The sequence below is a fragment of the Ammospiza nelsoni genome, chromosome 10 (genome assembly GCF_027579445.1).
Source record: "Ammospiza nelsoni isolate bAmmNel1 chromosome 10, bAmmNel1.pri, whole genome shotgun sequence".
Lineage (NCBI taxonomy): Eukaryota > Metazoa > Chordata > Aves > Passeriformes > Passerellidae > Ammospiza > Ammospiza nelsoni.
This window is the reverse complement of record NC_080642.1, coordinates 1757907-1768922: the sequence shown is the minus strand read 5'-3', so window position 1 is coordinate 1768922 and position 11016 is coordinate 1757907.

Below are 11016 nucleotides of genomic sequence, written 5' to 3'. Positions count from 1 at the left end.
CCTTCCCTGTGCCTGCTGCCGCGGAAATGCCGCCCGGGAGTTCTGCGAGAGGCTGTGCCCTACATTCCGGTTATTTTTACCTCCTGCAGCCGGCAGGGAGGGAGCCGAGCTCGGCCCCAGCGCCCACCTGGCCCCGGCCGGGATTGGGGCAGGGAAAGCGGGGAAAGGGCCAGGCTGGGCATCGGGAACATTCCTGCACTGAAGAGTGGGTCAAGCACGGGAAGGAGCTGCCCAGGGAGTCACATCCCTGGAAAGGTTCAGAAAACGAGTGGCTGGGAATGAACCTGACCCACTCGGGAATGTGGCTCAGTGAGCACTGAGTGATCTTGGGGATCTTTCCCAACCCCAACAGCCTCATTTAAAGAGTCTGGCCCTGGCTGTGGCTGGAGTGTGAGGACACCCCAAATGTAATTTTCGATCCTTTTTTGTCTGGACACAGCTCATGCAAGGGGCACTAGAACACCCAGAGAGCGATGGTGGGGTCACAGGCTGGGCTCACACCATGCCCCAGGCACTCCCAGCCAGGCAGGGAACAGCAGAAATTCCATCCTGCCCTCCTTCCCTCCTTTCCAAACAGGATTTCTCCTGCTCTAGGCCCAGCTGTTCAGGGATTCACATGACTAAATCCAGGAACACTTGCTCAGGGCAGCTCAGAATTGATTCCCCCACACCAGATGTGCCTCTAGAAAAAATAAAAGCCTTTGTGGGATCATCACCCTGCCCCAGCTCTCCCAGCTTCCCACCAGCACAGGCAGGCTGGAGCAGCTGTGGGAGGATGGATGGAGAGTCCCTGGAGTCCCGTGCAGCTGGGGCACGCATGGAGAGAACCCCCAGACCCTCCTCCCTGGTGCTCTCTCTCCCCTGCAGCAGTAGAGCTTAAAAAAAAAATTAAAGACACTTCATTTAAAAAGAAAAAAATTAATATATTCTGCATGAATTTTTAAGAGAGCATGAAGTCATCCTTGGTTTTTCCTGGATCTGCAGAGAATCCCATTCATGCAGACATCAAAATAAAAATTCATCCAAATAAACCATCCCCACTCTGCAATTTGCTGCATAACCTTGGCTTTGTTTGGAGAAGGATCTGTGGCAAGCTAAAAGCGGCTCCAAGCATTACATAAACTCAAATTCCATTTATTCTCTGCATCACAAGGAAAACTCCCAATCCCCCCCCTCAATGGTACCACACAGCTTCATTTTCAGTGGGACAATTCCCAAAGCTGGATCAGAAGCGCTTTAAAGGGAATTTCGAGGAGGTGAGGTCTGAGCCCACCAAGGATTCACTGCTGGGAACGGGGAAGGTCCAGTGGTGACCCCAAGCTTGGTGCCAACCTCCCCATTCCAGGGCTGGAGTGAATCCCTTAGGAAACAAAAGTTTCTCCTTTTGGAAAAATAATCCCAGAGAGAGCCAGGTTCACCTGCTGCAGCAGAGGCACCTGTTCCCAGGCGGGACCTGCTCCCAGGACACAGAGGTGGGAATGCCAGGAATTATCCTCAACCTCTGGATTTGCTCCAGAGATGGAAAAGGCCAGGAATTGTCCTCGACCTCTGGACTTGCTCCACAGGTGGAAAAGGTGGAAGGAAGGAGGTGGAAAAGGCCAGGAATTATTCCTGACTTGTAGATTTGCTCCAGAGGTGGAAAAGGCCAGGAGGATGTGGGAATGCCAGGGATTATCCTCAACCTTTGGATTTCCTCCAGAGATGGAAAAGGCCAGGAAGGAGGTGGGAAAGGCCAGGAAGGAGGTGGGAAAGGCCAGGAATCACCCCTAACCTCTGGATTTGCTCCAGAGATGGAAAAGGCCAGGTAGGGAGTGGAAAAGACCAGGGATTATCCTCGACCTTTGGATTTGCTCCAGAGGTGGGAAAGGCCAGGTAGGGGGTGGGAAAGGCCAGGAATTACCCCTGACATGTGGATTTGCTCCTCTGCTCCAGCCCTGTTTGCAGTCCCAGGCAGGCAGGCAGGAGGGAGGTGGGCAGGCAGGTAATGATTAAAGCTGAGAGGGATTAATGTGAGGGAAAGGCTCCTGGCAGCTTTCCAGCTGGGTCAGCTCTGGGATGAGGATGAGCACGGGCTGCTGCTGCTGCTGCTGCTTCCACAGTGGGCAGCTCCTGGGACCCCCACCCCCCCCTTTGCACTGGGAAAGAAACCCAGGGCTGCCTGCCCTCCCTAATTTGCATTTCTCAACGAGGAACCCCAGTTTAAGGTGTCTGATACCACTTGTGAGATGATCCAGACGAGTTTTCCCAAAGCTTTCCCCAAACCAGTTTTGGATTAGGAATGTGTGGCTCAGGAATCCCTGGAGAACATCTCCAGAGGGTCTGACATGGGAAATCCTGCCCTCCAAACCCCTCCAGGGGGATTGGGAAGGTGCTGCTGGGGCAGGGCGTGCCCTGGAGGTGAGGTGGGCACCAGGAATGAGCCAGGCCTGATCCCTGCATGCCCACAGGGGGGAATTCAATCCCATGGCACTGGCAGCACATCCCTGCCCACGGACACGCAGGGAAAGAAACCTCAGACACTCAGATTCTGAAAAGAAACCTCAGCTTTAGCAGACACCCCATTTCTGAGAAGAAACCTCAGCTTCACCTGACACTCAGATTCTGAAAAGAAACCTCAGCTTTAGCAGACACGCAGATTCTGAAAAGAAACCTCAGCTTCACCTGACACTCAGATTCTGAAAAGAAACCTCAGCTTCACCAGACACTCAAATTCTGAAAAGAAACCTCAGCTTCACCTGACATCAAATTCTGGTGTTGAGACAATGGAATTGCCTTAATTATTCCTCTACAGAAGGAGGGAATTATAGAGGAAATATTAGAAATATAGAAATTATAGAAAAATGTTAGAAAAATAGAAATTATTTTCCTCTACAGAAGGAGGAAACACCTGGTATCCCCAGTTCTGGGGGAAAAGAGAATTTCTGCTTCTGTGCTTGTATTTTTAGGATTTTTTTCTTTCTGTTCTTAAGCTGATGGGAGCCCCCTGGCACATCCCAAGCCTTGTCCCAGGGAATTCCCAGGCCTTCTGCTTTCCCTGTCTGCCCCAGCTCCAAGGCAATCATTAACAGGCGGAGGGAGGAGCACGGGGAGGTTCTCGGCTCTCCCATCCCCATTCCCGCTGGGAATGCGCTCCTTCAAAGGATGAGGGCGGCCGGGGAACCGATCCCTCCCATTCCCGGTGCTGGGCGCCGTGGGAAAGAGGGAGGGAGGGAAGGAGCCGGGCCATTACTCACAGCAAAGCCACATCCAGCGCTTTTCCCGGCGTTTCTGGCATTCCCCACATTTATTTTTACACACTCGTGTCATGCTCTGATCCCCCCCAGCCACAAACCTTCGGAATGGGAAGGGGAAGAAGCAGCATCAAGGCAGCCCAGCCATGGAATTCCTGCTGGGCACCCCAGGAATGTTTTCCTGCCCACAGGCATTCCCAGAGGGGCCTTATCAGCTGGGAAGGTTTATTTTCCAGGCTGGTGTCGGCCAACCCACCCCGCTGATACAAAAGCCAGGCTCAATAAGTGATTTTTAATTTTTTTTTTTCAAATCCCAAAATAAATATGCTGCCAGAGTGTGCAGCAGGTGAAAATCAGGGAGGAGTTCAAGAGCTGGGAATGTTTCATTCTCAGTTTTCAGAGAATTGCAGGATTGGAGAATGGTTTGGAAGGAATTTAAAGCCCATCCAGCCCCACCCCTGCCATGGGCAGGGAAACCTTCCCCTATCCCAGACTGCTCCAAGCCCCTCCAGCCTGGCCTTGGGCACTGCCAGGGATCCAGGGGCATCCTTGGGAAAATCCATTTCAGGGCCTCACAGGGAAGAATTCCTTCCCGCTATCCCATCTAACCCTGGCACTGGGAGCCATTCCCTGGGTGCTGTCCCTCCATCCCTGTCCCCAGTCCCTCTGCAGCTCTCCTGGAGCCCCTGCAGGCCCTGCCAGGGCTCTGAGCTCTCCTGGAGCTTTCCCTTCTCCAGGGGAACATTCCCAGAGCTCCAGAGGGACTCCAGCCCTGCAGCAGCTCCGTGGAACGCTCTGGGATGATGATCCTGAGGGAAAGCATCCCTCAGAGGGAGAGGCAGGGACCCAGCCCAGCCCGGCCCCAGCACTCCTGGATGTTCCTGCTGGCTCCCAAAGGCTTCCCAAGCACAGCCAGCTTGGATGGAAGCAGGAATTACACCCAGCATCCCGGGATTTCAGCTCTATTTGCCAATGATTTCCTGGGAGTGAGGGATTTAGCTCCTCTTTAAGCCCAGTTAAGCTTTCCCTGGGTTTAAATCCAGCAAGAAAAATAAAGAAAAAAGCGATTATTTTTAATCAGTTAATACTCGACATCTGTTGGAAAGGGGAGTATTTGTTTGGATTACACCCATGGATAATGCTCTGCACTATTCCTTTTGCACTGGAGGAAGATGATGCCCAGGGCTTGTCCCTCATTTTGGGGGGTTACTCTGCTCCAGGTGGAAATCAACCTCCTGCAGGTTAAGGACCCAATGTCCTTCCCTTTCCCAAGCCTTCTTTACTTCCCTGGAATTTTCTGGATCCTTTACAAGCAGCACCTTTACAACCCCACCTGAAGCACCAGAGATGGGTTTGGGATAAAAACACAGAACCCAACCAGGATTTTCCCTTCCCTAAAAGCCTGAGCAGCGGGATATAGCAATTCCCCATCCTGATTCAAACACTTCACAGGGAATTGAAGGGATTCATTTAAGCCACCCAAGTATTTATAACTCTCCAGTGATATAAATCCACCAAACACATGGAAAACAAGCAGATTTTTCCATGGAAGCCATCCAGGAAGGCTCAATGGCACCACACAGGCTTCATTTTCAGCGGGACAATTTCTAAAGCTGGATCAGAACTGCTTAAAAGGGAATTTCATGGAGCTCTGATGGTGAGGTCTGAGCCCACCAAGGATTCACTGCTGGGAATAGAGAAGGGAAGGATCCAGGGAGAGCTCAGAGCCCTGGCAGGGCCTGCAGGGGCTCCAGGAGAGCTGCAGAGGGACTGGGGACAGGGATGGAGGGACAGCACACAGGGAATGGCTCCCAGTGCCAGAGGTTAAATGGGATTCTGGGAAGAAATTCTTCCCTGTGAGGCCCTGGGATGGATTTTCCCAAGGATTCATCACTCCTGGGAGTGTCCAAGGCCAGGCTGGGCAGGGCTTGACACCAAGGCCAGGCTGGACACCCTGGGATAGCTGCAGCTGTCCCTATGGCAAGGATTGGGACTGGATAACCTTTAAATTCCATCCCACCCAAACCATTCCCTGTCTCCATCAGTTTATCTCCAGCACTTCAGGAGTGTGGGGAGACAGCACAGAAAAGCTCCAGCTGCCTCCTTGCAGTTTGATTTATTTCTATTGTCAGGAATCAACAGTTCTCGTGGAAATGCAGCATTCCCAGTGAGCAGGATCTATGGAGAGCACCAGCAGGAAAAATCAGCTTTTATTTGAGCATCAATAAATTCACAAGTTCCTCACTCTGCAGCACAGTTTGGGAGAGGATTTGTTGCAAACCCCATCAGCTCCAAACGATTTTGCCCAGTTCGGGCTGGCACACCCAGACCTGGCACTCTGGGCAAACACAGGGATGGGGCTGGGTGGGATCTGAGCTGAACCCCAAGCAAACCTCACCTACCCAGAGCAGGGAGAGCTCAGTGTCCCCACAGAATTGCCAGTGCTGGAGGAGCACAGGGTGTCCCTGCCTGCAGCTGCTGTGCCCAGCTCCTCCCTGAGCCTCTGCCAGGAGCAGCCTGGCACTGCCAGCCGGGTCATGCACCCCCAGCACGGAGCTCCAGGGAACCAACTCTGCCCAAATCCCATTTTCTGCTCCAGCCTGGGCTGGGCTGATGGATGCTGGCAGCACCCATCCCCTCCCAAACCCATCTGGAAAACATTCCCAAAGTTTCAGCGGTATGGATCCAGAATGAACCAAAATCATTAAAGTGACCCATAAGTAACACCCGCATCTGATCTCTGATAACAAATTTAGGAGTTTTTATCAGCCCTGCTCAAATCCATGGGCAGCACATCTAGGCTTGTCCAGCCAAATTTCCCTATCCCTCTTCTCCCATTTATTTTGTTCATTTTCATTTTTCCAATATAAGTTTGCAATATTTGAAAAGAGATTTGAAAATTACAAAATTGCCCCCTCCAGCCCCATTAAAACAGCAGCAGGGAGAGGAATTAATGGGTTTTTCCAAGAGGGGAAAAATGGCCCAACAAGGGATTTCCCCTGAGGATGAGGGACAGGGTGGGAGAGCAGGAATTATTTGGAAACCTTGCTGGATTGGGAGCACAAACAGAAATCCCATGTCCCCTGTTCAACACTTCAGTCACTGCTCTGGGGGATGTTTCTGGATGGAATACAAAGCCATTTGAAATGTGGCAAAATCCCTGGAACTGCAGGCTGAGGGAAGCCCAAGCCGATTTAAATCCAGGGGATTCATTAATTAATGACTCCTGAGTGTGGAGTGTCCAGTGTGCTGCACCTGCACTCAGCCAACAACAAAAATCAGGTCATTAATTAGAAATAAAGCACTGAGCCAGAGGGCAAAATCTGGGAATGGGGATGGGATTATCCCACTGCTATCACTTCCAGCCCATCCATCCTTCTCTATTCCCTTTGTGCTCCCTGGTGGGAACAGCTGAGAGGCCTCATTTCTTTATGGCTTTAATTTGTAATTTTAATTGCAAAAGGGGTGGCAAAAGCCCAGGACTGGGATTTGCAGGATGAAAAAATAAACACAGCACGCTACAAAGTGGGTGTGCAATGAAAAAACGTCTTTTTAAACAGAGCCCAACACCAAAAATAGGAATATCCTGAGCCAAACAGGTGACAGCAGCGGCCTTTAAATGCCTCCTCAAAAAAGGAGTGACTTTGCAGGGACAAATCTTCCTCTGAGTCATGGTCAGGACAAAAATAGAAGGGGATTTTTCCCTCAGCTCCGAAGGCTGATGCCCATAACTCCAAAGTTTTTGGCAGAAATCCACTCTTTTGGAGGGGCCTCCTTAAAATATGCACTGAAGTGTCCCCAAATCTGAGAGGTACACACCCTGCTGGGATCAGGGATTTGGGGAAGGATGGAGCAAACCCAGTCTGGGCTTTGTGGCTGGATAAATGCAGGTGCAGCACACTGGACACCCAGGATTAATTAACGAATTAATGAATCCCCTGGATTTAAATCAGCTCTGTTCCCTCTGCCTGCAATTCCAGGATTTTGCCACAATTCCGAGGTTTCAGATTCCATCCAGAAATGGCTTTTGGCCCCAGACCAGGAACTTAATGGTTGCTAAGGAGAGGATGTGGGATTTCTGTACCTGCTCCACCCCAGTGGCATTTCCATGGAATCCCTGCTGTCTGAGCTGCTCTTGCTTCAGGATAATTTTCCAATTCCAGCCTTTGAGAAGTGGATGTAAAGATGATTTTTGGAGTTTGTCTGCCAACGCCAGGGTCACTGGGAGAAAGGGAAAAAATGAATCCTCTTGTCTGGAGCTGCCTGGCTCACAAAGGTGATTCCTCCTCACTGGGTGTCACTGCCAGCTCCTAAAACAATTCCCTCAGGGATGAGAAATCCCATTCCTGCCTGCTCTGGACAACCACTGAGAGTGCAGACGCAGTAATTCAAATAAGACAGGGCAGGCACAGCGAGCAGGAGGCTGGAAAAAGCTAAAAATAACAGGATAAGCAAGGGTGGATCCCAGCTGAGCCTCATTAGTCATGGAGCGAGGGAGCTGCTGGTGGCACAGCAGCACCATATAAGAGCAAGAAAACAACTCTAGTCTCTTAAATCTCCTTTTTTTCCCCCTCCTGTTCTACCTCAGGCATTCCTTTCTTGCTCTAGCAGCCTGCAGCTTTTTCTGGAATCTTTCCCCAGGATGGAGATCCAGGCTGGTTCATTTGAAGGTCTCTGCTGGAATCGGGCCAGTTTTTACAGACAGCCACAGGAGGGTTTGTTAGAGGTTGGATTTGGGATTTTTTTGTGGATTTATGATTTATTTTTTTTCCCATTGACACCATCAGATCGAGCCTTTGAGTTGAGCCATGGAGTTTCTGGTGGCAGGAATTCCCAGGAAAGGCTGAGGATTCACTGGGATGAGCACCAAGGTGCGAGCTGCAGTTTTATCTTGGGATGGAGCCACAGCAGGACAGCAGAGGGGTTGGGAAGGAGGGGGGGCTCAGGCTGGGCTGGAGCTGAGCCTGGTCTGGAAGCACTGGCACGATTGGATTTTCAGGAGAAAACAGAGAAAGGGAATGGGGGCACCCAATCCCTGAGGCATGGGGAGGAAAGGAGGTGGTGCTGCCCTTGTGCAGGCTGCCCTAGAGCTGGACAAAGTTCCAGAATAAAGCAGGCATTTATCCAAAGCATCTCCTCCATGGATCCACCTTGGGCAGCACCAGAGCCCAGCCAGGGCTGCACCCAAAATGAACCAAAATGGCCCCAAAATGCACGAGCGCTGCCGGGGTCTGTCCCTGGGATCAGCTCTGCTCCATTTGCACCTTGCAGTTCATTGTCCCATTCCAGCTTTAGGTTATGAAGTCTTATTTCAGAATCTGAAAAATATAAAAGCTAAAACCCGAGGCAGCAATGGCAGAGGGAAGACTGGGAATTCAGCTCTGAGGGTCAAGCTAAACCTCCCTGCTGTGTTGGGAGCACAGGAGTGCTCAGCTTCTCCAAGGAATCCTCATCTCCATGCTGGGAACAGCAGCACAGGGATGCTCCTGCTGCCTTTCCCCAGGGAAAGTTTATTTTTCAGGAAACTGTTATTTCCCCACCAGCCACATGCTTACAGATTCCCCTCCACGTCCATTCCTGTAACAACCAAAATCCTTTTCTAAAGCTGCAGCTGCTGCCTCGCCGACCCCTCATCCCTGGGATTCCCTCGGGGATCAGGGCAGGGAAAGCTGTGAGGTTGGGCCCAGGCCTCGAACTGCTCCTGTTTGTTTTGGTTTGATTTGGGCCAGCACAAACCCGGGGGCACCGGAGCCACTCACGGGGCCCTGAGCAGAGTGTGGGACCTGCCGGGCAGCGCCGGCTGCCAGCAACAGAGATCCCAAAGGCCCCGAGATTCCTGAGGGCCTCAGCATTCCCAAAGGGCCCCAGAGCTCCCAAGAGCCTCCAGAGCTCCCAGAGGGCTCCAGAATTCCCAAAAGCCTCCAGAATTCACAAAAGGCACCAGAGTTCCCAGAGGGCCCCAGAGCTCCTGAAGGCCTCTAGGATTCCTGAAGGCCTCCAGTGTTCCCAAAGTCACCCAGAACTCCCAAAGGCCTTCAGGATTCCCAAAGGCCCTCAGAATTCCCAAAAGCCTCCAGGATTCCCCAAAGCATCCAGAGTTCCCAGAGACCCCCAGAGCTCCCAAAGGCCTCCAGAATTCCCAAAAACCTCCAGCATTCCCAAAGTCTCCCAGAGCTCCCAAAGTCTCCCAGAATTCCCAAAAAGCTCCAGCATTCCTAAAAGCTCCCAGAATTTCCAAAGTCTCCCAGAATTCCCAAAAAGCTCCAGCATTCCTAAAAGCTCCCAGAATTTCCAAAGTCTCCCAGAATTCCCCTGTCCAGCTGTGGAAGCCCCTGGAATTCCTCCTGGAGCTCTCCAGCCCCTCTCCTGAGCAGCAGCAGTTCCAGTTGTACATCCCAGGCATTCCCGGAGGATCAAATGCAGGGATAACGAGGAAGGAGGGGTTGGGAATGGAGAACAGAGCTATCCCAAAGCAGCAGCACAGTTTCCTGGGAATAACAGATATTTCTGCTCCATGCCAGAGGCATGGGATGGGGAACAGCCCAGGAGCAGCACTGCCAAGCTCATCTTGCAAAATATATTTATTTACATGGAATCTGGCACATGGGGACAGGTGTAAAATGTGGGAAGCCCTCATCCCTGTGATTTATGGACAGCCTGGTATTTCCTGGGAATAGGCACAATTGCTGCAGCCTCTGAGCAGGGAGAAGGGCTGGCTGAGCTCTGAGCACCTATTTTGAGCCATTTAAATAATATTAATATATGGAAATATCAGCCGGTTTGGCCACTTGAGGATGGATTCCAGGGAATTCCAGGAGAACAGGAGGTCAAGTCTGTATCCAAGGTTTTCAGGAGCATGCTCTGATTTTCACCTACTCTGCCCTTCCCAGAAATGGACCCTTGGAGAAGGCTCTGGAGGAGTTTTTCCACCAGGATGTCTCCCTGCTACTCCCAGGGCAGCCAGGCTGGGAATGTTCCTCTCAGGAAAAGGCCTCTTGGATCTTCCCAAGGCCCAGCTCAAAGTTGCCTTTCTGCTTTTAAACCCAGAAATAATGGATGAGAAAGCAGCAGAAGAAAGGGAAGAGCAGCTGAGATGAGCCAGGGAAAATGCTAAGAGCTTGGATATTATGCATTCATGCAAATGCAGAACACAGAGAATTCCACATGGAAAAATGATTCCCACAATTATTTTGTTTCTGAGCTCCTAAGAGCAGCTGATGATCAAACACCTGCCAGGCCAAGCAGCCAGAGCAGAGGATGACCCTGCTGCAGAATGCTGCTATTTCCCCAAATCCCTCTTTAATAAATCCAATATAGGAATTACACGGAATAAAAAGTTTGGATTCAATTTTTAATAACTCACTAAAAGCATTTGGATTCCCCAGGGGCCACACACACCAGCAGCTTTTGTGTGCATAAGGAATCCAGCACTCTAATAGAGTTCTCTTTTATTTTTTAACATTGCCTCACCATAGAGGGGATTAAATCTCAGCCTGGCACTTCTCTTTCCTTGGAAATCCTATTTCCTCTCGGATTTCCAGAGCAGCAGCAGGAATAAAGGGCCCTGGGTGTGATTTTCTCATTAAAGGAGATCTATAGATCACTGAGCTGCACTCCCAGATGGGGGCTATAAATAAAATCTCCCACTCTGGTGACGCAAACGGCTCCCCAGGGAAAGATGAGGTGCCCCAAAATGATCCGAGGCCTTGGAAAAGCTGGAAAACCTCCAGGGAAAGAGGGATTATGGAGCACCTCGTGTGAAAGGATAATCGGAAGAGGGAAAATC